Source organism: Ictidomys tridecemlineatus, chromosome 1 (assembly GCF_052094955.1).
Source record: "Ictidomys tridecemlineatus isolate mIctTri1 chromosome 1, mIctTri1.hap1, whole genome shotgun sequence".
Taxonomy (NCBI): Eukaryota; Metazoa; Chordata; class Mammalia; order Rodentia; family Sciuridae; genus Ictidomys; species Ictidomys tridecemlineatus.
This window is the reverse complement of record NC_135477.1, coordinates 20,746,695-20,773,980: the sequence shown is the minus strand read 5'-3', so window position 1 is coordinate 20,773,980 and position 27,286 is coordinate 20,746,695. Positions and strand designations below refer to the sequence as shown.

General features: G+C 37.9%; 1 long non-coding RNA gene across 2 annotated transcripts in view; it reads left to right on the top strand.

The window, feature by feature from the left end:
• The first annotated feature begins 3,289 nt into the window (after nt 1–3,289).
• The window catches only part of LOC144366193 (uncharacterized), a 205,994-nt gene continuing 181,997 nt past the window's right edge, over nt 3,290–27,286 (top strand). Inside the window, exons 1-2 of one of the 2 annotated variants that reach the window (XR_013425138.1) lie at nt 3,290–3,593; nt 3,718–3,861. This is a non-coding gene — a long non-coding RNA (uncharacterized LOC144366193). Of the gene's footprint in view, nt 3,862–27,286 lie in introns of both variants that reach the window. The other variant, XR_013425137.1, reaches the window with a different exon arrangement.

Sequence of the window (27,286 nt, the reverse complement as noted above, 5' to 3'; positions counted from 1 at the left end):
TGAAATTTAAGATAACAAGTATAAGATGTGGAGAAATTGGAACCCTCATACACTGCTGGTAGAAAATAAAAATTATTCAGTCACTTGGTAAAAATGTTTCCTCAAAAGATTAAATACAGAGCTAAAATATGATTCAGAAATTCCATTTCCAGGTTTATAGCCAAGAAAATTCAAAATATAAGTCAATACTAAATTGTGCTCAAGGTTGTTAATGGCATTCGTAATAGCCAAAATATATACAGCCCAAATGTCAATCAACTGAATACTGGATAAGTAAAAATCATATATTTATAGAATGGAACATAGTTCAGCAATTTTAAAAAAGAAGTTTTTGAACATGGTATAATGTAGATAAATCTTGAAAACATTATGCCAAGTAAAAGAAGAAGGTCACAAGAGACCACATATTTCATGACTTCATTATATGAAATATTCAGAGTAGAAAAATAACACAGAAAATACATTAGTGGTTGCCTAGAGTATGGGTTGGTAGGGAGACAGGAGGAATATCTCATGATGGGTATTGTTTTTAAATGGGGAGAAGCTGATGAAAGATGTCCTAAAACTTAATATGACCCTGAATGAAAAGATCCTAATATAATTTTTAAAAAGCAAATCTTGAATTATGCATTTCATAGGGATGAATTTTAACTTTAACGGCATGTGAAATGTACCTCAATAAAACTTTAATTTAAACAGAAGAATATGTGAATGTTGTTAAAAAACAAGCCAGTAGATTCCGCAAGTTAATTTAAATGTAGTGATTCATAAAGACACAAATGAGGAAAACTAGGACAAAAAGAAAACCAAACCCAAATAGCCCAAAATACAGTAAATGCAATAAATTAATAATTCATTCACTTAAAAAAAACTATAGGTGAAGTTAGCTTTACTGGTCAATCCTGTCAAAAATATAAGGGAAAAATATTCAGGAAATATAAGGGAAAAATAGTGTGGCATTCGCTACACTAACTCATTCAGAGCGCAGAGGAGAAATAAACATTCTCCACCACATTTTATGAGGTAAAATTTATCTGGAGAGTAAACTAACTATAAGGAATAAAAGTTACCAACTATTTTCCTCATGAATATAGTCAAAACTCCTTTAAGATGGTATTAGAAAATCGAATATGAAATGTGTAAAGTGTGTAATATAATGACTGATTGGGATTTATACCAAGAACCTGAGTTGGTTTCAACATTTGAGCAATAATCAATTTTATTTGCCACACCAACAAAATGAGAGAGAAAACAAATGATTATTAAAATAAATGCTGAAATAGCATTTGACAAAAGTCAACATACATTCATTATACAAACCAAATAAGGAAAATAACTTCCACAAATTGATTTTTATGCCATTTTTTAAAAACTCAGAGCTAAAATAATATTTAAAAGTGAAATAATGAATACTGTCTGCCTAAGATGGAGCTAATATAAGGTTATGTACTCTTCCTATCTACTATTGTAATAAAGGTCCTAGTCTTTTAATGATGGAAGAATAAATTGAAGGCATACAGATTAGAAAAGAAGAAAGAAAAATGCCTTAATTCACAGATGGTGTGCAAAGGAATATTAAAAACTACTGGACTAAGAAATTAATGTAGCAAGGTCACATGTTATGAATTTTGAAATATCCAACAAATTTTATATCAATCTCTGAATAATAAGAAATTACAAATAAAATTACAAAAGCAATAGCATTTATAATAACATTAAAACATAACATATATTTAGAAGTAGGGTGAATAGAGCAAGTTATTGCATTGTCTGTAGATTGAAAACTATTAACTAAAACTAAGTGTGAGACATTTAGAAAGACATAAGTAAATGGAGCTATATGCCATAGGCATGAATTGGAAGACTTAGTACTGCTAAAATGTCAGTTCTGTCAAAATGTATCTATTGATTCAACACAATCCTTGTCAAAAGTCTGAGCAGCTTAAAAAAAATCCGATACTAACATTTTATAAAAGCACAAAGGATTTAAGATATATAAAATAATTTTGAAAAGAACAAGGTGGAGGAACAGCACTACCTGATTTCCATATTCTCTAACTATACAGTAGTCAAGGTGCTATCATATTTGCATTTAAATAGATATATAAAGCAATTGAATAGAACAAAGAGGGCAGAGATCAGAGATATGTGGGTGTGTGCATATGGGATTTTTAGTAAAAGTGTCAAGGTAATTAAATGCATAAAAAATCTTTTCCCAAAACAGAGCTGAAACAACTGGACATATACATTGGGGAGAAAAATGATATTTGATACTTACACTATGTGCAAAAATTTACCCATAATGGATTGGAGAACTTATAATGTTCAGTTTGAAGAAAGAATAGGAACAAATCTTCTTTATTGTTGGGAATCACATATTTGGTGGATTAGACATAAAAAACCAAGAATCTCAAGAGAAAAAAAAACATGGATTTATGAGATTTCAGAACAGTTATGTTTTATAAAATATTTAAAAAGCAGCACAGACCATCCTTGTGGAAGGAGGTAGTAGCTACACTGCAGGGGGTTGTGACTGATTCTTTGCTCCCTGTGGCTCTACAATGCTTCAACAAAGGTGAACACATTTGGGCTCCCATTGTCCAATTATTTCCAATGCATCTATGATAATGATAAATTTAAACATTAAAAGCCCATTTATTTTCCTATATTTAGGAGGGCCAGGTGTTTAGAACTCAGTGTTTTCACAATCCTATTTATGAGGGATGATTAGTGCAGGGGAACAGAGGGACATTCAAACATTCCTCCTTATCTTTGTAAACATGGGTATTAGTTTAGTTCATATAATTACAATTCATAATTAATTAATTAATTTCAATTTGTGTAATTGCAATATGGTTGTGTTCAAACTGAAGAAGGGTATCAAGTTACACTGAAAATCTAATATTCTTAGACACTGTGAAAGAGAATTTATACATATAATTTCATGTAGTATTTATGGAAAACCTTTGAGGTAGGTAATAGTCTTTAAAGATATTGAAGCTGAAGTTTGACTAGAGCCATTTACCTGTTACATGTCTCACACTATATTTGATCCAGTGTTGCCCGTTTCAATACTTTTTTTTTTTCAATATATCATGATTGTGAAATTAGCTGACTAAATTTACTCAATTTCATTCATGAATCAATAATTAAAATCTGACTCAGTGAGCAATCACATGACAAAAGTCACACAATGAACCGGAACTATCTCATTCTCAGAAAGTTTCAAGGTTAGATAAAAGATCTTTCTCTTTGAAACTTCTTAGGCAAATTAAAATCCCAGAAATATCTTTGATCATAGAGTCATAAAATTAGTTAGCTGGAAGGGAAATTGAAAACATTTTAATTCAGTTCCTCCCTGCTAGAGATGAGGGACTCGATGTTCTGAAGTACAAAATACCTGCGGTCATTTTGGAAGACTAGAGAATTAATGTTACCAAGTTCCAAATTCTGTCCTTCTGCGGTTATCTCAACTGTCTCTAATAATAGGCTCTATACAAAGTTCAGGGGGGAGGGGAAGGCACCGTGATTCCAAGGACAGCAGGCAATCCTGGTGGCTCTCCTCATCATGGACCAAGGACAGCAGCAAAGAGGTAATGAGAATCAACAGCACGTTTGCAGGAGTCCGCAGGGAAGAGGAGGTGGGCAAACCAGAAGGCAAATGTCATTAGCATCAGATATTAGAGGGACAGCTTATTAATTTTCTTTTAACTTCAGTCACGAGGAACATTGGTAAATAGCAGATCATGTCTTGGGAGCCAAGCTGGAACTTGGCAACGTCAGGAAGAAGCAAAGCCTTGAAAGAAAGCAGACATCTCACATCCCTTGGTCTCTCATGTGTAGCTGCTCAGAGGAGAGAAGGTAACTTATTCTGGGATTCTATCAATTACTGCAAATACTGTAGCTTCCTGTCTGTAGTTGTATGGTTCTTTCTAATGGTCATAGTTGGATTTAGAGGAATGAGAAAGCTTTTTTTTTTTTCTTTTCTGAATAGGAAGGAACCTGGGGATTATGTGGCAGATGGAGATATAGGATGCTTCCAGTCCCTACCATGACATCAACCCCACAAAGCCCAGTGCCTACTGAGAGAAGCCAATTTTCTGGGTGCTCTAAGTTCAGAGGTCTTAACTTGTAGGCAGCAAGTGTGCTACTAAATTGCTAACTATTATTTTCACCCCAACATTTCAAGCATCTCAAGCCACCAGGCAAGGAAAGGTGTCATAGGCTATGATCACCTGGAAAAATATGGCTCCTGTGATAAATGGTGCAGGAGAGCATATTTTTGGCTCCTAAATGACTTACATGGGAATCTCCTGAACAAATTGGTCACAAATGAAGAAACCCAGCAACCTCATCTAGAGAAAGGCCTAATAACCAAGAAGAGGGTTTGTATCATCATCGCCACCCCCTGGAAACGCACCTGTAACATAGGAGTCCCTGGGAAGAAGGCCATGTAAATCAATGGCAGATAAAGATGATGATCACAATCAATTTAGGGTAGAAATCAACTGCAGTCCTAAGGGTTCCAAAAATAGCATAAATCTCCTTACAACAACCCTTATCCAGGGTGAAAAAAAAAAGCCCACCAGAATACTAAAGAAGCTTCTCCCAGAACTGATATAAGTAGATCCAAGTGCCCAAAGGGTAGATTGCAGGAGACCAATGGTGCACTTCCCAGATCTAACCCCTTTGGGGTTGGGATACTCTCTCAGCTGCTGGTAGTAACTGCTGCCAATAATTCAACAACCCAGAGCTTGGTTTCCCTTGTGGCATTTGCCCTGGCTGGAGAGACCCATCTGGACTTCACCCACTTCTTGGGCAGGCCTCATCCAGTGAGTGGAAGACATGAGGGTCTAAAGTCTGTTGCTACTCTCCACCAGCCTGATTTCTTCCTATGGCTGATCCTGCCTCATTGACTCCCCAAAATGTGTGGATTCTGAAAGCGCTCCCAGTGTTCTTCCTGACCACTTGCTGGGAAAGCTCACCTGACAATGTTATATTTCCCTTCCCTATGCCCTTTGTTCTCTGGTGTAGTTCCTTACTGTAGGTGGGATGATTGTTCCTCAGCCTTTAGTATATATTTTAGAAAAATATGTGGGCAATAGACTTTCCAGATTAGTGAACGCATCAATGCCTATAAATTGTTGTGAACTATGGGACATATCCTCTCTAGAACTGAATTTTTAGGATGACAGATTGCCAGCCTCCAAACCTGAGCACTTCAAATACATTATTTAATTGGCTTCTGTTTTGCCCCCTCCACACCTCTGGTCACTTATAAATGATCATTTTCTTTGGTATTTAATTGTCTGTATATGTTGTGTCTAGATGGAGTTATCTTTGCATTTTTCCTCCTTGGGGTTTTTAGATCTTATTGAATTTTGTCTGTTAAAAAAAATGGCTAGTATTTATTATATTGTTTTTCTCCTGAGATGTCTGACTCCATATTTTGTGGTATCTTTTAAACATATTTCATGTATTTCTAATATTTCTTTTTTTCTATCCAAATCTTAGTTTTAGTGATTTTTCACCTCTAAGAATATAGGGTTGCATAAATCTATATTTTCATGTATTAAGCCTTTGCTTAAAATTTCCCTCCTTTCCTCTGATTTCTTGAATATATACATTATAATTATTTTGAAGTTCTGTCTAGAAAGTCTAATTTATTTTAGTGTTTTCATCTTTCTTTTATTCATTGATATGTTTCTTCGTTATCAATTTTGTCATACTCTATTGACTGGAAGCTGAATTTTTGAATGAAAAAAAAATCAGGAATCCTGATGACGTTTCCTTCTTGCACAGATGCTTGAATTTTCTTGTCAGGCAAGTATTGTTGCAGCAAATAAGCTTTATCCTTTCAAAATTGGTTTTTGGCTCCGTTGATCTATTTCATTTTTGTGTTTAGTCCTTGGGAATGGTCCTTATTCCTAACGCCAGACCCTTCTGAGGTATCAACAGAAATCCCCAGGTGCTTTATTAAGGCCCCTCTTGGCAATATTTGAACTCCAACTACCATCTCCCCAGCACTGAGCAGCTGCTGATATCACTTGCTTGGGTTATTCACTTCCTGGCTAGATTCCACAGAGTTTTCTCAGTGCATAAAAAATTTGGTGACTATTCAATGACTTGAGAATTTGCTATGTAGATTTTTGGACTTGTTTTTCTGTGATTCTCTCTCCCCAAGAATTTTTCCCTAATTCTTTTCCTGTCCCGTGATCCTGAACTTTGATGGGTTTCTGACTATTTTTTAAGTCTACCCAAACTGGCACTTTCTGCATAGGAATCTTTTCCTTGCACTGTAAAGCCTGAAAAAATGCCCTCAAAAGCTTGGAGTGGTGGCGCATGCCTGTAATGCCAGTGGCTTGGGAGGCTGAGACAGGAGAATCTCGAATTCAAAGTCAGCCTCAGCAACTGTGAGGTGCTGAGAAACTCAGTGAGAACCTGTCTCTAAATAAGATACAAAATAAGTCTGAGGTTGTGGCTCAGTGGTTGAGTACCCTTGAATTCAATGCACAGTACCAAAAAAAAAAAAAAAAAAGCCAGGACTAATGTGTCACTCACCTTACATATTTTCCCTAGTCCATGTATTGTGTCCTCTCAGGTATTGTTTGGGTTGCTCTTAAATGCAAACATGTAAACATGTAAAATCTTATATGTATGTATGTGCATATGTGTGTATTTACAATTACTTTCTGTGAAAGTGTTAATCTAATCCACATTTGTAACTGGATCTCTGCCTCTCCTGCTAGCTCTATTCTTTTATCTTCCACTTCAATGCTGCCTACATTTCAGTGTCCTGAAATATTTATTATTCTCTAACACTGCTCTTTCTTATGCCCCTATTTTCACATATGATATTCGCTCACTTCTCATTTCTTTCCTGCCTTATCCACTTCATAAAGGTCTACTTGTCCTTCAAATTAGTACTCAGTCATCTTTACCTGTCTCTTTCCCCCACCACTTGGATAAATTGATTGATTTCCCAATATAATATCTCAAAAGTCTATCATTGACTATCTCCATTCCATTTTCATGCTCTATTATAATCAAATGTTTATTTATTTGTCTTCCTCTCTAGATTATGTTTTCTGCCTTTTTTTTAAAAAAACTTTCTTTTGTTTTTTGATTGTTTTTAGTTGCAGATGGACACAATATCTTTATTTTGTTTATTTCTTTTTTTCTTTATTTTATATTTTGTTTTTGTTGTAGTTGGACATAATACCTTTATTTTATTTTTATGCGGTGCTGAGGATTGAACCCAGCGCCCCTCACGTGCTAGACGAGTGCTCTACCGTTGAGCCACAACCCCAGCCCCTATTTCTTTTTTTAAGTGGTGCTGAGGATCAAATCCAGTGCGTCACACATGCTAGGCAAGCGCTCTACCACTGAGCCACAACCCAACCTCTGTTTTCTGCTTTCTAATTAGGAGGATCCCTGTTTTGTACAATCTAGTAACCTCAGAGACTACTTGGGGGTGCCTGACACATAGTATGAGCTAGGTCATTTCTTGATACACTTATCAATGAACGCTTTTGATCCATCACTATAGACAACATCTTCAGTGAGATTGGAAGTGAACTTTAGCCTTTTCACACACCAAGAGAAAGACTTGGTGAGATTGGAATTTTCTTTGACACTATCATTCAGCCAATTTCCCACAAGGTAGCAGGCACTAAGCCCAGGGCTTTGTTGCTTGAATTACTTGGATACACAAATTATTATTAGATTACTTGTTCCTATTACCACCGGTCTTCTTTAATTCCCATTTCTACTCCTTCCCTTGTTACTTACATCCTCATAAAAAACAACACACTCATTTCACCTTAACTAACTCCAGTTAACCTTCCATATTTCTTTCCCCAATACTTCAGCAAATTCGAGGCCCAGGCCATCCCTTTACCATATCACGAAACACTCCTAACTACTTCATGCCTCATCATATGCTCGTGTCTCAGAATATGTCATCCCATCTTCTCAGATTCACACTCTCTTGAGTTTTACCAATTTTCTTTTATGTGTTTTCTCTTTTCCTCACTACAGATATGTTTTGAGGACAGGTAGTTGGCATTTTATCTTTTTCATGTTTTGCCAAGAATAAAGAAACCAGCACGTTCATGAGCTTAAAGGGAATCGTGAGAAATATTGTTCAATTAAAAGTTTAGCGATCTGAATTTCTTGGTTGGGAATGTTGCAATTATATTACTTACTAAAGGATTTTCCTTGCTTTAAGCAATATTATCCTAAGAGCTCAATATTTTTTTTTACCTTATTCAACTTGCCATATCTTTATTACTTATTTTATTTACTTGTTGACATTGCTTTAATCCATATTAAATTCTTTCATCTCTCCATCCATCTATCCATCCAGTTATCTATCACCTATCTGTCCCTATCTACCCATCTATCATCTGTCCATCATCAATCATCTCTATCTTGTATCTGCCTATCCATGCTTAGTCTCATCCTGAACATGAAGTGGTTAAACATATAACTTAAAGCTTATTTTTCCTTGAAAAAGACTTTGTTTATGTCCATGAAAATAACAATTTTAAAGAATCTCTTTCTCTATATCACCCAAGTTTTCCTGCATGGCACCAGGGCTGCACTGTCCCTAGTAGATAGAAACAGTCTCACTTCCATTCCATTCTTAAGTCCTATAAACACTTGTTCACTCTAAGTAGACATCATTGCTGGTGCCCAGTCAGCTTGAGGAACTTATCCAGATACTTAGATTTTTTTTTCCCAACCTCGGCTCTTACTGGTTGGGCTAATTTTTATATTAGTAGCTTCAAAACCAGATTTTTATACTATTAGCTTTGAATCCAGAATCTTCCTCTTTGTCCAAAACCGTTATACTGATAACTCAGCTTTGCTATCTACCTGGCCTTTTGATTGGGCTTCTCCATTTTGTCCATGAATCTCCATCCACTTTCCAATAGCCCAGTCCTTATGCATCACCGCAGTGGTGATCAGGTGGGATGGAATCAGATATGGATAACTCAAAGAAGTCACCAGCAATGAAAGGCAGTCACGCGTCCTAACTCTTCCCAGCAGCAGTAGAAAAACACTTGATTATGAATCAGATTCAGCTCTCTGTGCATCTGTTCCTGAGATGCATAGTTAATTTCTAAAAAGTTCAATGTTCTTATCTGAAAATAAGAGAATGTTAATGTTGAATGTTGGGGTTTATAAGATGACTAAGTAAGACTATGAATTAAATGTTTTTATGACCCTTACCAATGGATACATTGCAATAAATATGTACAGTTATTTTATTTTTGCTATTTCAATGTTACTATTATACTTATTTCTATCACTGGACCACCATTCACAGTAGATCCAAGTAACTGGAGCAACTTCCAAAACTTCACTTCTTGGCAACACCGGAGAATCCAAGGACTGCTGCCTGATGCCTCCCTTCGCTTCTTGCATCTGGCCTTCAGCTCTATTGGCTGTCTGTGCAGAAAGCTTTTTCCTCTGAAGAGAAGTCTTTTTTCAGGGAACCAAAAAAAAAAAACCAAAAATTGAGAGGAGAAATTATTTTTGTTAATTTTTTGAATAAATATTTTCTAAGAATCAGAAGGCAGGACACAATGATATGGGGATTATTTAAATGGAAAAAAGATATAGATTCTGTATTTCAGACACAGATGCTATGCAGGCAGATGATGAGAATCCTTCCTTTGGGGGATAAAAGAGGATTGAATGTGGAGTAGTTCATTGTTTAAGGGTGACTGAGTAGAGGTCTGGGTAACTATTTTAATAGGTGCATTTTCCTCCTAAGCACTACTCATGATGTTCAGAATATTCATTACAGTTTTCATCCTTTAGAACAGAGTTTGAGGTTTTGCTGATTATTTCCAATTGGTAAAAGGGACCACTTAGCTGCAGGAGACAGCAAGCTCTTGCTCTGAACAGTAGGACAATAAACATTGTTAGGACTTTTTGTTAATTTTAAGTTTTTGCTATACCCAGATGCTACCTTCACAAAGCCCATGGAAAGGTCTGTAAATGCCCTGGTCTAGCTGGTGGAGGCTGAGCTGTAAAAAGGCCAGGGAACACAGAGTCCTGCATAGAGATCATAGTGATGACTAGGTTCAGGGTTTATTTCTTCATCTCAGGAGCATATATCCAAAGTAATTTCCCTGAGAGAGAGTTTTCTTGTGCATGCAAATGATCAGAAAAATAGACAAGAAGCTGTTGTGTCTGGGGTCGTAATTGAAACATGATTATATTGTGTGGCTATCTGGCCAGGTATCTTAGTCCATTCTGGGTGGCTTCTCAAGAATAGAAATGTACTACTTACAGTTCTGGGGGCTGGGAAGTCCAAAGTCAAGGTCCTTGCAGATTTATTGCCTGGAGAGGATCTACCTCCTGATTCTTAGATGTTCATTTTCTGGTAGTGTCCTTATATGGCAGAATCCTTATATGGCAGAATAGAAGCGAATTCTCTGGGGTCCCTTTTATAAGAGCGATGAATTCATTCAAGAGGGCTCTAGTCTCATGGCCTAATTATCTCCCAAAGGCCCTCTCTCCATATATCACCACATGGGGGACTGGGTTTTAACATGTGAATTGGAGGATGGATATGAATAATTATTCAGTCTGCAACCTCAGGCATATGTAGAATACTAGGGTGAGAAACACTGGGTATTTAGCAAACACACTCATTGGAATTTTGTGAAACCTGAGGTCTCAAAAAGACTTGAAAAGGCCAGATGATGTCACAGGAACAATACAAGGCTCTGAGGCCCATTTATATTGGAGTTCTAGCTCTGCTTCTTATGAGCTGAAGAACATCAACAAATTATTCACCCTTTCTGAGCTTCAAGTAAAATGGACAATCTAAAGTTCAGAAAGGGGAAATAATTTTTCAATAATAATAAAATATCAATCTCATGAAGCTTTTTGGAGGATCCAATGGAAAGACACATGAAAACATTGTTACATTAGCAAGGCTGCTGCAAACACCACAAATGTGTTGGCTTAACACATCAATGTATGGTCTACGTCATTGTCGGTAAACATCTCACTCCTGTCGGCGGGCTGAAATCCTGAAGGTAGAGTAGCCTCCTCCTTTCTGAAGCTCTAGAGCTGGGTCTCTGTTCTTGCCCTTCCCAGTTCCTGGAGGCCCTCAGCATTCCTTGGGTCCCCTCCTTCTAACTTCAAAACTGAATAATTGGTTCCATCCTTCTTCAAAATACACTGAGTCCCTCCTCTTCTTCTTCCTTCTTCCATTTTTCAAGAACCCTGTGATTACATTAGGCCTACCTCAGTCATTCAGGAGAAACTCCCACCTTCAGGTCGTTAATCATATTGGGGAGGTTCAAGAGTTAGACTGTAGGCATTTTTAGGAGGAGATTGTTCTATCCCAGGGTCTCGTGAGGCCACAGGTATGGCCATGGTCCTGTTGCATTATTGGAACACAGTGGCTTTTAACTGAAAACCCAAGAAGTGTGAGGGCTATGTGTATCTCACTTTCACTTTTGTCACAGAAAGCCACATCACTTCTCCTTGGGCCCAGAGGACAAAGTGATAGGGCAGTCGATTCATCTCCATGCCTTGACATGTTTAGTTAAAATTCTTTGGGTTAAAAAATTTTCCTATAACATGATGCAAAGTGGGTGTCAAGTTGCTGCGTGCGGGGAGAGTGACACAAACTGAGTCAGCAATCAAGTCTGGCTTCTGACTGGGATAAGCAAGAAGTGAAAGCAAATGCTGCTACTCCCCTCTTTCCCCAAATGGCAGAGTCTAGCATGAGATGAGAAACGGAGGAGCCCTGAAGGAAAGGCTTCTGCCTCTGTGTAGACCCAGGGAGTGGGAAAGAGATGGGAATGGGAGATATGTTGTTTTATTTTTAATTGACAAATAATGATTTAAATGTTTATGGTATATAATGTGATGGTTTAATGAATATATAATCATGGAGTATTCAAATAAGACTATTCAACTTTTCCATCACATTAAATACTTATATCATTGTGCTGAGAGTTATCATTTAATAATTAAATAACTATTATTATTAATGATTGTCATGATGTGCAATGAATCACCAGAAGTTTATTTCTACTATATAACTGCAACTTTGTACCCTTTACTTAACATTTCCTCTTACCTGTCCGGCCCTCATACCTACTCCACTGGTAACCTCCAGCTACTCTCCACTTTTAAAATTTCCACATATAGATAAGATCATATGATGTTTTCGCTCTGTGCCTTGCTAGTTTAAGTTAGTCAAATATCCTATAAATTCCTCCACGTTGTTGAAAATGACAGAAGTTGCTGCTTTGTGATGGTAGAATAGTATTTCATTATGTATACATCCCACATTTAAAAAACCCATTCCATCTTTCATGGGTGCTTTAGTTGATCCCATGTCTTGAATATTGTAAATAATGCTGCATTGTATATGGAGATGCAGATATCTCTTCCACACACTGATTTCAATTCCTTTAATTTCTGAATCATACTGTCATTTCATCTTTAGTTTTCTGAGGAACCTCCATACTCTTTTCCAAAAGAACTGCACTAATTTATCATGTTACCAAAGTGTAGAGGGGTTCATTTTTCTCCAAAAGAATCGGGAAAATATCAAGTCAGAGTGAAGAAAATTGCCTCAGTAAAGCCCTGGCTCAGGAGGTCTTGGCAGAAGCATCTGGGAAGTTCTTAGAGTGGAGTAGCCAGGGCCAGAGTTCCCGACTGCCTGAAGGGCACAGACTTCACCAAGTATAGCTCAGGGAGGACAGGTTTTCTTCCTGATGTTTGTCAGGCAAAGGCTTGATTTTGCCTATGGTCAGGCCTGAAGGACCATATGTATGATTTTGTCTTGGGGTGAGAGTCCTATGCTGATATGTATTTAAAAATGAATAAACAAATATATATATATATATATATATATATATATATATATATATTTAGAGTAGTTACAATACTATTTTACAGTCAGAAAATAGGTACTTTCTTGTGGGAAGAAAGAATTACTCATTTGTGGATAGACATGACCTTGGAATTACAAGAAGTGATGTATTAGGAAAGGCATTTTCATGAAATGTTACATGCTGACCTCTTCCCCTATAATTTGGTTGGAATTGCTGTAGAATCAGGAACAGGCCTGGAAATAGAACTTGTGTCCTAGAATCCAGCTACAGGTTTTTGCCTGTAAGTCCAGTCTGATTCTTGATAATTGAAAGAGAAATCCTTTTCTTCTATGATGCAGCTGATTTCAGCAGAAACCAGAGATTTCAGCCTAGAGACAAATTGAGCTGAGGACGGAAAATACGTCCTTTAGGTTTATTTTCTTCTTTCCTTTTTGGCTCAAATTGTCACATTCCTGATAGCACGTCCTCCATGGCTTTGTCCATTTGGGTTTTAAATAATTCAGATGATTGCCCTCATACTACTTCTCCTGGGATTCCATTCCACATATAGTGGAGCTGACTGTTAAGGAGTTTGGGATACCATATTAATGTGTTCAATTCTGGGGAAATTTTCCTTTACTCAGTTTTATGTCTCTTGATCAATAAGACTTGAAGACAAAGTATAGGATCTTTTTTGTTTGTTTTTTTTTGTTTTTGTTTTTGATTTTGTTTCTTTCCTAAAGCAAGAAAGAAAATGAAATTGACAGGAGAAAAGGAGTGGGATTTTATTTGTCTGTTTTTTGTTTTGCTTTGTTTCATTTGGGCTGCAGGGGAGGGCCCCAAGGAAGCAGATTGTGCCAGGAATACTAAAAGGATGAGTGAGGAAAATAAAACCAAGGCATGTCTCTCCGAAAGTACCTTAGGAGACAGTAGTAGTCAAGAATCAACAGCAAATTTTCTGTCTGATTTCTTGTACTTTCTGTGTGTAATGAACCCCAAGGTGTTGATTTTAGTAAATTCCATGGATCTGGTTAAGTTTCAGGTTGTTAACTTCAATTTGATATTTAACTATTTAAAAAATGTTAGGCATTTTGATTATAATGTATATTTGAGTAAATATGTTGTTATTTTTTTATATTTGGAGTTGTATATGTCTCCTGTTAATTTCCATTTCATTTTTCAGGTTTGAAAATTTTCCTGATATTATTACATTGAAAAGATTGTGCATTCCTTTAGTTTCTGTCTTAGAGACTTCCTCTATTCCAAATGAATCTTAAGTTTCTTGGCTTTTAATATTATCCCAGATTTCTTGAATATTCTTTTCATGATTCCTTAAGCTCTTTTCTCTGTGGTCAATGTTATTTTCAAGATTGTATACTTTGTCTTCAAGGTCTGAAAAATCTGTCCTCAAAGTGATCTAATCTAGTGGTGATACTTTTCATTTAATTTTTAATTTGATTTATTGATTCCTTCATGTTGAAGATTTCCATTAGATTCTTTTGTAGAATCTCTATCTCTTTATGATAAGATGAGATGGACATCATTACTCTAGGTACATGTATGACTGCATGTATGGTATGATGCTACATCGTGTACAATCACTGAAATGAAAAGTTGTGCTGTAATTATGTACAATGAATCAAAATGCATTCTGCTGTCATATATACCAATTAAAATAAATAAATTAATTTTAAAAAGAAAAACAAAAATAAAAAAAATAAAAAATCTACTTCTATGTAGGTTAACTTGCATGGCAAATTTGAACATTAGTGCTGGAAGGATTGGAGAACCTGGGTGAGGGAGATAATGTCGTTCCAATCTCTTCCAAAACGTCAAATTATATTTATGGCTTTTCCCACTGTTAAACACATCACTCCTCATCCCCACCCCAGCAGACATCCCCTTGTCCATCAGTTTGGGAGCTCTGAGTTCTTCAAATATTGAATATCTGCAACTGATAAGAGGCTGGCAGGTAGCACTCCAGAAGGTTCTATCACCCACAGAGATAATAAAGCACCAGATTTGTCTCTACCCAACCTGTCAGGGCAGTTGAGAGCAGTTTCCAGATTGGTACTGCACAGATAAAAACATCTGAATAATTCTTAGAGATTAAACATACACACACACACACACACACACAAACACACACACACACACACACACACATACACACAAGAAAAAAAAAGAAAAAACCTAGGAATAGGAAAGATGTTCAAAGAAAACTTTCTCTCTCTCTCTCTCTCTCTCTCTCTCTCTCTCTCTCTCTCTCTCTCTCTATCTCTCTTAATTCCTTTCTTTCTTTTCCTTCCTTCTTTCCTCCCCCTTTTCCTCCCTCCCTTCCTCTCCCTCCTTTCTTCTCTCTCTGTCCCTCTCTTTCTTTCTTTCTCTTTTTTTGTACCAGAGATTTATCCCAGGGGCACTTTATCACCGAGACTCATTCTCAACCCTTTTGTTTCTTAATTTGAGACAGGGTCTCACTAAGTTGCTCTGGGCCATGCTGAGTTGCCAGGGCAGGTCTTTAACTTATGGTCCTCCTGTCTCAGCCTCCCGAACCACTGCAATTACAGGTGTGCTCTACTGCACCTGGCAGGAATATTTTTTTAGAACAGCCAAAAGCAGGAAAGTGTAAGTGGATTCCAGACCTCCTCCATCTCAGACACATTTAATGTCATCATTTTGAGTCCTTTACAATATTAATCTCCTATGAAATCTCCCCTCCAACCCCCAGTCTAATGACTACCTTAGTACTTGAAATAAAATTCAAAATCCTGAACACCACTCACCACACCCTATCTGATCTGGCGCTGCAAATCTCCTCAGCCTCACCTTTGGCCATCTTCCCTGTGGCCTGTCCACACTGGCCATCTGAGCTACTGAGGTGTGCCACACACTTTAATGCTGCAGAGCCCTCCACATGGAATAGCTTGGCTTTTACTGCACAGGCCTACCCCAGCCTCTTTCCTAACTACACCCCATCACTTTTTGTAGTATTTCTTCAGAGTAAAGGTCTCCCATCACCTCACTCCCATACCAGACCAGCTTTCCTATCACAAGTGCTCACAGTGACCTTCACGTTCCCTCTGTAGGTATGCATGCAGGGGCATCTTGTTCCTCTTGAGGGCAGGCTACCCAAGGGCAGGACCTAGTCCTTTTCCCTCTATTGTACACTGGTCTTTATCTCAGTGTGGGTGCAGAGTATGTAGCAAGTAGCTTTTCAATGAAGAAAGAACTGTTACTAACTGTAATACAATGGAAATATTCCTGTGGAGGTGCAGACTGGATGAGAAAAGGAAGGAGACTCCCTATGAGAGATAAGCCAAGATCCTTAACTCTCTGAAGCTGAGTCTCTGAAAGAGATGAATAAATGGGAATTCGTAAATTTAAAATCCAGTGTTTGCAGGTGTCCGTGTAAAAAAGGAACAATGTAAATAATTTTGAGAAATCGATTTCAGAGTTATTGCTGGGGTGGAAGGACATGGATACTTGTAAAACTATGAAGGAATAAATAGTATTTGATGGTATTTTTTAGTAAGACTTTGAAGTTTGAAATTATGTCAACAGAGACATAAAAGTAGCCATTGTACTAAGTCTGGATTGGTAATATCCTTTCACATACAGTGGTACAGTTGGCTGAAAATACAACCTGAGAAATGAAGCCTTATGGTCACAATTGTCGGAAAACTTTGGACTTTGCATTAAGATTTTAGAAAAGCATGATACCACAACAACTGTGACTGGACAATCCAGAACAGGACCCAATGACCTAATGAAAGATGGCCAAAGAGGAAGTGCAGAGCCCAGCTTGGCTTTGCGGAGCCTGGGTGAATGGACATCACCCCACTGCCTGTGTGAAACCCTCCTTTGCCCCTGAACCCCATGACCTCTTCTCTCTACTGTACTCGTTGGCCTTCTGCTCACAAGGCACTATGGTTTTGATGTTTCTGATGGTCATTGCCATCAAACCATATCACGTTCAGCCATTCTCTGGGCTACCCTATGCATGGCAGAAAACATTGTTCTAAAGATGCCTCAAGTTTGAAAACAGCCTCTCTGTGCCTCTAAGCCATGTTTCTCCACCTGTGTGCTCCTAGCCACCAGGCACATTCTACCAACTGTCTTTTGTATTTTGGTCCTAATGCTGAACTCCTACCTGCATTAGGACTTAGCAGGCCTTGCTACTTCAAGCAGCCTGTCATGGAACCCTGGGGGCTAACTAAAGCCATGGGGTTTCTTTTCCTCTTTCTTTTTTCTTTCATGCAGTTTTTGAACAAACACCAGGTCTCCTTGATGCAGGTGGTCTGCTTTGTTCACTGCTGTGTGTTTTATTCAAGTGTGTTTCTAGGTCATACTGTTGGTTCCCTGCTGAGTGTTCCTGGATCCTAAGCTTCACGGGTGTTCTGGTAGAACCCTTATTGGACCCTGCAGTGAACTCTTCAAAGAAACCTATTGATCTGGGGAGATGTGTAAACTAAACATAGTGTAAACTAAACTCTATGCAACAGTTTAGTTTACACTATTTTCTGAAATTGTGTAAAGTAACCTACAGTTACTTGTGCTTCTGAAACTTCAGACTTAGTGTATACATACTTAATCTGGAGCTAAGAATATGTGGGAAAAATAGATCTTATTCTATTTCATTATTAATATAATTTATTTCTGTTGTGGTTGTGTCTAAAACATTCATAGGAAGTTAACCATAGAAACTTATGACTTTATTTTCAGACATTAGGTTGGAAGAGATGGAATAGTCTCATATCAGGATCACCATGACAGAGCAGATTAATCTATCACCTCATCTTCTTAGGAGTCTGTTTCTTCATCTGTACAATGAATAAGTCTAAGTTTTCTTCTGGTTCTAATAGTCTCTGAAGACATAGCACAGAAGCCAGGAATCCCTGGAGAAGGGGACAACGGCTATAGTCCAGTTAACACTTGGTCAAGACAGAAACAACTATCAAAATATATTTAAGTGTTGAGAGATAATTCCTTTATTTTCTCCTAAAAACGTCTATTGTACATAGCATATTCATGCAATTTTACTGCAACAAGGCATGATCAGAGAAAATAGCAAGAGAGATAAAAGCAAATCTTACTATTTCTCAGACAAAGGACAGAGCACTCTGTACCTTTCATCTTCTTATAATACACCAGCTATGTATGATAGGCATTATTATCTCTACCATGCACATAAGTGTTCATGAGGTTAACTGGCTTAATGTCAGGTCACTGGTTAAAAAAAATTGTGTAGACTTATTTCAACCAAAATCTTCCTGAAGTTACTAACACTGACAACTTAAAAGTGCTATCCCATATTTTTTCAAATGATTAGATTTAATATCTGGATGCATTCTGGGAAACTCCATAGTCAAACTGTGGAGACTATAGAAATCTGGAGCTGGGTGTGGGGGTGTGGTTATACCTATAACTCCAGAGACATGGGAGGCTGAGGCAGGAAGATTGTGAATCCAAAGTCAGCCTCAGTAACTTAGTGAGACCCTGTCTAACTTAGCCTAAGCAACTTAATGAGACCCTGTCTCTGAATAAAACAAAAAGAGCTAGGGATGTGGCTCAGTGGTTAAGTGCTCCTGGATTCATTCCTTGATACCAAAAAAGAAAAGAAAAGAAAGAAAGAAAGAAAGAAAGAAAGAAAGAAAGAAAGAAAGAAAGAAAGAAAGAAAGAAAGAAAGAAAGAAAGAAAGAAAGAAAGAAAGAGGAAGAAAAGAAAGAAAAGAAAAAAAATCTGGAACATGCATATTTTTGTCACCAGTGTAGCTCTGACTAAGAGCCATTGTTTGTCCCTTTGCAGGAGGTAGCTGCTGTACCATGTCTACCAGTACTAGCTCCAAGGACACGACCATCCAACTTGTCAACCAGTTAAACCATCCTATGCCCATAGATAAAAGTAATTTCACCCCAAACAGTACTGTACATACATATGGCCATTTCTATCTGCAAAGATTTCCATCTATAAAGCCAACTTGTTTAACTTTTATTTTTTCCATATATCCATTTTAAAAGGCAATAATTAAGTAGTTAAAGTGCTTTCCCTGGGGCCAGAAAGAAGACACTCAATGGATGCTTTGACAGTCCTTATACTGTTACAGGAGAGTATATACACATTGCATTGTTTGTGAAACATTGGAGTATTCTGAGTTATCTACCAATTTGGGGATGATCTCCACTGACCTTGGCAGCACTTACTAATGTGATGAACAAATAAATCTGTTTTGAAGGCCACATCTCCCAAGGAAACCTCTTCTAGAACTTCCAAGCCCCCTTCCTTAGGGACAGTCTAGCCATTTCACACTGGCTAGGACTGGGGTACATCCAGTGGTGATCTAATACAGGATTTTGATCTCAGTAACATCCTTCTGTAGTCATTGGTAAAATTTAGTTTAAATTATATGAAAAACTCTTGAGCTAAGTTTAGAATAAATATATTTAAAGGATAAGAGGATTCTAAAAGAGGCAGAAGACAGCTCATAAGTCTCAAGAAAGAACTGAGAGTTAAAAAGGGAAAGTATTAGGAATCTAGAAGACCCCCTGTGCATCTCACATTTCTGCAGTATGGGTTTATTCTGCTTTATTTTTCTCTTTCTGTAGACTAACTCTTCTCCTCTCCCTACACTCAGTTCAAGAATGATCTATTCTCTGGTTGGTATCAGGAGTAGCTGTTCAATGTTTGTTATTGGTCCTGTATGTGTTGGATGCTGGGATAGATTAAATCAATGCCTCTAATTTGTTATTTTTCTCCCTGAAGAAGAATAGTAATATTAACACTCTTGTATGGCTTTAGGGTGGGTACATACTTTTTTGGGCTTTAGCAACGGTTTGAACTGGTCAGGCATGATGGCACATGCCAATAATCCCAGCAACTTGAGAGAATCTCAAGTTTGAGACCAGCCTTAGCTACTTATCAAGACCCTAGGCAACTTATTAAGAACCTGTCTCCCCCCCCCACACACACACACACAAGCAATGGCTGGGGATTTAGTTCAGCTGTAAAGTGCCCCTGGGTTCAATCCCCAGTGAGTGCAAAACCAAAACAAAAGAAAAGTTAATAAATACATAAAAATAGAAGTTTGTTCTTTTATGTGCCAGTGATCTGCCATTAACAGATCATATCATGGGTAGCTGCTGTTCCTTTAGCTTGGACCTTGGTGTAAATATACATGAGTCATATCTGCAGCCTGGAGCTGAACCAATTTAGATAACCCAAACTTCAGCTAATATGAAAAATAAGAATAAGTCCTTCTTATAAACTGGAAATTTTGAGATATTGCATCATATGGTAGTACTCTAGAATAATTGACTGATAGAAAAATGGGTACTAAAAGGGGAGTACTACCTAAGAGGTGTCTAAAATCTGGTCAATGGGACTGAGGACAGATAGGGGAGAAGGCACTTAGAGGAAGTTAGAAAAGTGGCAACTCATAATATGTAGTGGCCAAATATTTGGTAAGTCTGGCACTTATCAGGGTTAATGTGAAAGATAGAAAATATTCTTAATAAACTTGAACATTCAGCTGGGTATTTGTAGAAATAAAGTAGAAAATGTAAGCTGATAGCTATTAGGTGAATTGTCAAGTTATTATTAGAAAAAATGAGCTCAGGAGAAAGATTTGCAAATCTATAAGGAATATATATACAGCCAGTACATTCCAAAATTTACAAAATTAAAAAATAAATATTTTTAATCATTTAAATATGTAGTCACAGGCTAGGGTTGTGGCTCAGTGGCAGAGTGCTTGCCTGGCACATGTGAGGCACTGGGTTCAGTCCTCAGCCCCACATAAAAATAAATAAAGGTACTGTGTCTATCTACAACTAAAAATTTTATAAAAAATATGTAGTCACTAAAGCAAAGTTTTTGAATGAAGCCCAAATTCTGAACATTGCCAATAAGATGTAGCTTCAGGGCAAAGGAAGTCCATGATATGCTTGTCACAGCCTTTGTTAATAACCTCTGGAAGGATTAAGGTGATGCAACTCTTTTTGTCTGGACGAAAGATCCTCAGAAGTATTAAGTGTATATTTATAGCCTTACAACCCTGAATGTACCCAGTTTCCTCTGATCTCAGAAGCTAAGTGGAGTCGGGCGTGGCTAGTACTTGGAAGAGGTATTAAGGGCATGACTCCAAGGAAACCTGATGCTCCTAATGTTTCTTTAATCGAGTCTAGATCCTAGAGGCAGAGCAAGAGGTGTCAGGAAAGGATTGTGGTGGTGGCTTCCGTACTCCCTGTACTCTGGAACTCAGTTGTGGGTGTTCACATGGTCATTGTTGATTTAAAAATTTTGCTATGGAAATAGAAAATGAGCATCTCAAAATTGCAATGGGCCAAAGGATTTCAGGTGACATCTAGTTTTCTTTCTGCCACTTTTTCCGTCAAGTTTATTCTGGGTTTTTCTAACCCAGAGACCCAGCAGATAGAGCCAGGATTTTGGGACTGGGGTATGGCTGAGTGGTTAAGTGCCCCTGGGATCAATCCCTGGTACCAAAAAAAAAAAAAATTATATTCTGCTGAAGCTGAAGGCGATTTTGATCCCTCTGCCACCAGTGGCAACACTGGGAACTGTCTGCTGTGCCCCTTCATTTCTTCTTTCTCCATTCATTACCTTTCACCATCCCTCTCAGCCACACATTTTCTTCTTTGACATTATGAATTGGCCCGATGATTATGTGTGTTCACTTCAGATTTTACTTGGTGTACTACCATCTGGCCAAGCATACCCTAAGAAGATTTTTAGTGAATACATGTTCCTCGTTGCTTTACATTAAAGTCTGCCTTCTAGGACTTTCATGAAGAAGACCCAAGGGCTGAAGACTGTGCTGAATCCATATCAAAACAAAACCTCCAGATTTCTTATCCTAATAAGTAATTCCTTTTGTATCTTTTTGTAAGTGGTACTTTTGGATTCTTTCTCTTAAAAGAAGTCACAAAATTTTGTCAGCCGAGGCTCCAAATATCCTGACGTCAACTCTGCCCTCCTGCTGTATATAGCGTTTCCCATAAGCCAACAAGAAATGTGAAAACGTGATCAGTGGGAACATCCTCTTGCTGTCTTCTCGCTGCTGCCAAACTGCCTGAATCAAAGGAAAAGGAAACTATCAAGGAGAACTATCAAGGGTGAGCATCCCGGAGTCTCACAGTTGGACTGCGTCTTTGCCCATTGGATATGAGAGATGGATAGAGGTGCAGAAGTTGGAATCGAGGCCAAGAGGGGATTATTTTTGAACTAGTAGGAAATCAAATAGAAACATTAGACCTTAAATATAAGCCAGGAGTTGGTAAAAGCACTTAATAGAGAAATATTAAAATCTATAGAAAAGAAAACCAATAATTTACTATGTATGGGTACTGTGTAGAGTCACTATGGATATTTTAAAGGGTCATTAAAGAAGAACATATTGTGCAATATGAGGTCACCAGCTCTGTCCTCAGCCAGACACCATGGAACAGGGGTGCAAGTAAAGGCCCAGACCCTCTCTTTGATGAGCTTTTCCAATCCTAGCTGGGACTGAGAGACCAACTCTGTTTACTGGGCAAGGCAAACACTGCAGGCGTCATCTGCCATATTGAATAGTTTCAGACTTCCTTGCAAACAAAATGAAGTGTATGTTCTTAGTTGGGTTACGGGGGAAAAAAAAAGCCAAATTTATTAGAAAAGCTGTCTTGCCTCAGTGTGGAATGAGGATGTTCACAAACTTCTTTCCAATTTCTTTCATGGACATATCTGTGTTCCAATGATGACACATTAGTAACTGCCCCCCCCCCGCTTTGTAGGAGTAGCCTTCTTGCCCCCAACACCAGCAACTCTTGTGCCCTAAATTCTGTTCCCAACCCTGAGCCAATTGCTGGCAAATGCCAGTCACTTATCAGAGTCCCAGATAGGGGACGAGCTGCTTGAAACTGCTTCCTTCATTACTTTTCTAAGTGTCACAAACAAAACTTTCACACATCCATCTGCTGACAGTTACGAGATACACAACTCCTACATGGACCCTGACCTTTTTGGAGAAGTTCCCTTCCTCAAGAGGGTGTATGTTTAGGCTTCCTGTTAGAATCATACAGACAGAACCTTGTTGAAAATGCAGATTCCTGGGCTCCATATAGGAACTACCGAGTGAGTAGCACGAAGGCCAGGAATCTGCATTTTTCAACAAGTAACACAAAATATCTGCCTTGCGAGGGTTTTCTTATGCAACATCCCCACTCTGCACTGGAAAGCTGTGTTGTCTGAGGAAAGTTGTTTGTTATTTATCAGCCTCAATGTCACAGAACTAAAAGAATAGAGCAATTATCACTGTCTTGAAGGGGCATGTTGATTGCTCAGATGAGGTGGGTCCTGACCCAGAGACAACACTCATTAAGTATTATTTATTCCTGTTAGTGGATGTAACGGAATTCATTTCAAGGATTTGAAGGAAATCCAGGGGGAAAAGGTGTTCTTTCACTTGTAGGAGGGGCTGGTCTTTAAAATACAATCTCAGTGCTCTTTCCCAGCCTCCCTGCTTGTCTCCATTCTTTTCAGAATCCAAACTCTGCAAACCTTTTATCCTCCTGGCATCCCCCTTAGAAGATTCAAATTCAGGGACTTCCAAAAACTCCCTCTGAATGGAGTCAAAAGAAGATGCACTGTCCCAGGGAACAATAAGCAAAGTCCTCTGTTTGCAAAGTGATCCAAAATGAGTCATTTCATTTGGGGAAAATGAATACATCTTATCTTGCCAATTTTTCACCCCAGGAAAAAGTAGCATTCATGAATGCGAATGCAGGCTTCTTCTGGGGGAAAAAAAATGAGTTCCCAGCTACAGATGGAGGCTAAGAAAGCCAACCAGAGAGATGCTAGTTCACATCATTGGAGTCTCAAGAAAAATAACCTCACTGAGCAGGGAGTAGAGCAGTGGTCCTGTGAGGGTCACATAGGATTTGTGATCTTCACATTGAGCAAAGAAGATGAGCTCTCAGTGTTTTTTAGTAACTTCCTTTGGCTGATGTTAGCTAGAAAGTTCCTGCAGAATTGCACTGCAGTCTGACTGCTAGTTTTAGTGAGGGTTTTTTTTTTTTTTTTTAAATGTATGGGTCTCCACTGAATGGCAGGAGGGAGAACTTTCCTCTTATCCTTTCAGTTTATGACCTGAGGACATTGATGAATGAGTCCTAAATCCAATGAAACACATGGTACCTGTGCTGTCCAGGGAGCCCATGTACCAAGAGGAGGATAATCCAAGAATGCTGCCTCAGAGCCTGCACAGTGCCTGGTGGATGCTGAAACCCTTGGCTATGACCCAGGACCCTCATCCTGGTCCTGGGCACCTTACTCTTTCCTGGATGACAAGTTGGGTTTTCAAGCCACTAGAATACAAAGCAGAAGGAACTGGGACATCAAAAGCATGCACAAAATGCTATCGGCATAGTCTGGCACTCTATATGGCCACAGAGAAGCCGCCACACTGGGGACTCTGAGAAAGCTGCGGACATGCAGGGTGGAGGACGGAGTTTGATTCAGGGATAAGAATCCTGCTGAGTCACAGACACTGGCCAGGAAGAGGGCTGTAATCACTGGATGCATTTGGAAGGGCATGTGTCACTGTTTGGAAAGAGCATGAGGTGCTGCAGGACAGAGGTGGAAACCCTGCTGCACAGCTGGTGGTGTCAGGAGTATCACAGGTACAGCATGGCAGGTGATAGGGAGTCCCTGATGCTCTGAGACCTTTCTCCTTTTGACATGATAAAGGAGACTGAGAATTCCCATGATCCTCCTGGAGGAGGCTCAGGGAAGCAGGTGATATCCTCGAAGTCCAACTCCAAAGGCTGGGAGAGAAAGGCAAGGCCAGAGTTATAAGCTCTGCAGGCCTCCGATCCCAGTGTGAAAATACAATGATGCCCTCCCCACCCTGCAGGTGTGAATTTAGAACTTCTATTTCCTACACGGCCTTTTGAAGTGGAATTTAGTTAAATAAACTTTTATGATCATCTATGAGTTATTGCATTGCTTATTTATAGTATCTTCATAATGATAAGAATTTTTCAGGTATTTTTGTGCTGTCTTACTAACAGATGATTATTTTAATAAAAATATATTAAATGTCAGGTACTTTGAGAGATGCAGAGCTGATTAGGACCCAGTCAATGCTGTCATAGAGGTTTTAGATAAAGGAACATCATGCAAGAAAAAAAAAGATTCATAACATATGTCAAGTTATTTATTTTGTTTGAAGCTGCTTACAGTGGCCAAGTTTGCACACACAAATCTGAGAACCCAATAATAGTAAATACAGCATCTTCACCATCTTTGTAATCTCCTTCGTCAAGAGCAGTGCGCCTCAGAATGTGATTTGGGGAACTTTAAGGGAGCTGCTTCTACATCCACGCCTGAGATGCTGGTATCAGGGTGGTGCTGGCATCATAAAATGAATTTGGAAGTCTTCCCTGAATTTCTATTATTTGGAAGATTTTGTAAAGAAAATGATACTAATTCTTCTTTAAGTGTTTGGTAGGATTCAGCTGTGAAGCCATATGGTCCTGGAAGATTTTATTTTTATTACCACTTTAATCTCTTTATTTTTATTGGTCTGTCCAGGCTTTCTATTTCTTCTTGATCCATTCTTAGAAGGTATATGCTTCTAGAAATTTATCCTTCTATGAGTTATTGCACATTCTTCCAGAATATTCAATTTTTTTTGGCATAATAGAATTATCCTTTGTGAACCTTTTTTATTTATAAGATGTTCTCTATAAGATCTCTTCTTTACTTCCTTATTTTATCACCTGAGTATTCACCTTTTTTTACTTTGTTAATCTAGTTAAGCTTTTATCAATATTATCAATATTATTTGTTTATTCAAATAACCAAATTTTAGTTTAGTTTTTTTTCCCCCCTATATGTTTTCTATTTGATTAACTTCTGTTCTTGTCTTTATTACCTGCTTCCTTCTGTTAACTTTGGGTTAGGGTTTTTTTTTTTTTCTCCCTTTCTTATTTTTCTAGTTCCTAGAGGTAAGAAGTTGGTTGTTTATTTAAGAGATCTTTATTCTTGTAATATAGATGTTTATTGCTATAAACTTTCCTTCTGTTATTGCTTTTTCCTCTTCTCATAAAAGTTTTGCATATTAATTTTTGTTTATCTCTAGTTAATTTTTTAAAAAATTCTCTTTGGTTTCCTCTTTGATCTAGAGGTTGGTCAAGAGTGTGTTGTTCAATTTTTACGTACTTAAAATTTTCCCATGATCTTGCTGATACCTCGTTTTGTTCCACTGATTAAAGACCTCAACATAAGATGTGAAACTAAAAATTCCATAAGAATGCATAACAGAAGCTTCCCTCATTCCCTTGGTAGTTATTTTTTAGATACAAACAAACAAAACCCCTCAGGCTATAAAAGTAAAAAAATGAACCTGTGAGAGTATATCAAACTAAAAAGCTTATGAACAGCAAAGAAAATAGTCAACAAAATAAAAAAGGAGCCTTTGGAATGGGAGTAAATATTTGCAAAGCCATGTAGGGTTAATATCCAAACTATGTAAGAAATTTCTAAAACTCATTGGTAAAAAAGAAAACAAAAAAAATTAAACTTATTTTTTAAAAGTGGGCAAAGAAGTTGGACATGATTTCCTAAAACAAATATACAGATGTCCACGAGGTATATGAAAAGGTAACAACATTAAACCAGGAAAATGAGAATGAAAACCACAATAAGATATTACCTTATACCTGTTAGGAGAGTGATTATGAAAAAGATAAAGAGTTGAACATTGGCCAGGATGTGGAAAAATGGGAACATTTGAGCAGCTGATATGGAAAATAGTTTGGAAGTTCTTAAAAAAAATTAAAAATAGAACACCATATGACCTGCAACTTCTCTGTTTAGTGTATATTATCATCTATGAGTCTTGGGTTTGTTATTTCCATTCAGCAAAGAATTGAAGAACAGGACACAGAGATAGCAAGCAAACAGCAGGTTTATTGCACAAGCGACCGTAACAGATTTCTCAGAAGAAAAGGGGGGAGTTGTGAGTCTGGTGGGGAAGTTTTGGCTTGTTCTTTTTATGGTCTCTGGAATCTCCTTTCTTATCTTCTCTTTCCGTGTTCTCCTCACTATTGTTCATTGGTGTCCCCTGTGTCTACTCATCTATTTTAATTTTTCTACTGGATTTCCTGCTTAGGAGCACTAGTACAGAAGTGTCTGTCTAATTGGGTCCCCCTTTTGTGTCCACAGCACTTTCCTTAATCCAGAGTTGACCTCATTGGAAGACTCTCTCCAGACTCCTTTAATCCGGACCTGCCCTGAACTTCCTCACTCACCATCTTGCCCTGGCTACCTATGCCTTTGTACACGCCCTTCACATACATCCAAAGGAAGTGAAATTAGTTTTTCTGTGGTGATATCTGTATTCCTGTTTTCATTGTAGAATTATTCTCAAGAT